This window comes from Chrysochloris asiatica, unplaced genomic scaffold (assembly GCF_000296735.1).
Source record: "Chrysochloris asiatica unplaced genomic scaffold, ChrAsi1.0 scaffold00221, whole genome shotgun sequence".
Lineage (NCBI taxonomy): Eukaryota > Metazoa > Chordata > Mammalia > Afrosoricida > Chrysochloridae > Chrysochloris > Chrysochloris asiatica.
Window position 1 is genome coordinate 565133 of NW_006408739.1, and position 1274 is coordinate 566406.

A 1274-nucleotide genomic window follows, 5' to 3' on the forward strand; every position below is an offset into this window, starting at 1 on the left:
AAGATGTTTACTATGCAGGATATTACGGCCTTCATGGCTGAGATGTTTGCAATGAAGCATCTGCTTGATGCCAGTCCCGCATCTACTCTGGTTTCGGGGGTGTCTCTTTGTCTCTTTCTTGGTGTCCTTGTGTGTATCTCTATATTTCTACAGCCGCCAGATATCCCCACCTCATGAACCAAAAACCTATGTCGAGGCGGGTCTCCGGCACAGAGCAACTTCCAGCTCCAGGCCCCTGAACTGAGTAAGCCTGTGTGCCGTGGGCTGGAGACTGCTTTGCAGAATGTGCCCTTTGCACATTTAAATGAATATTTGTTTTTTGTTCTGTTTGTGTGCACCAAATATTTTTGTTCATTTGTGGAACATAAGATGTAAATGGGGAACCACTGGGAGGAAAGTAGGATAACTGTTGTTGCAGAGATAAAATATTGTAATCATTGAGATGAAAAATGTATGATTTATTGAATGAACAGCTGATGATCTGTAAACTTCCACTCAATTCACAATAGAAAGTATTAAAAAAGAGGAAAATGTAGAACAAAACCAGGTTTACTGTGGAATAGAGACTGGTGGAACCCTCAAGACTATGACACTTAGTCACCCATCAGGTCTAGAAATGAACTCACCCCCATGACTCAATTTTCAGTCAAACAATAGGTAGATCTATCAGGGGGACAATAACACTAGTGAAGTAGGCACACCTTAGAATAATCAACCATTTGAGATCAAAAGGGCAGTATTTAATCAAGGATGAAGTTCAGAAGGGTTAGGAAAGGGGGACTGGAAACAGGAAACACAGGGAGGAAGTAGGATAAATGATGTTTTATTGTGAGATTACAATAAATAGCATGAAACAAAATACATATGGATTGTTGGGTGAAAAACTGATCTGCTCTGTAAACATTCACCCAATTCACAATTAAATGTTCTTAAAGAGATTTTATTGAGTGGATGATTGTTTTAAAAAATAACCAAACCCCCATGGGTCAGTTCTACTCGGTCACATGGGATTGCTATGAGTTGGAATGGACTCAGTGGTACATACATAAACAACATAGCATTCCTGTGGATAACTAGAATGCCTCCAATCTTTCATTATTATTTACTTTCCTGCAATAAATATCTCTGTACATACTGCTTAGTCCAGATTGTCTTTATGGTTTAACCCTTAGAAGTGGAATTGCTGGCTTTAAGCACATGTGAATTTTTTATTTTACTATTATTATTATTATTATTTTTAAATTTAAGGTTTTTATTGTGGATTGAGTGAAAGT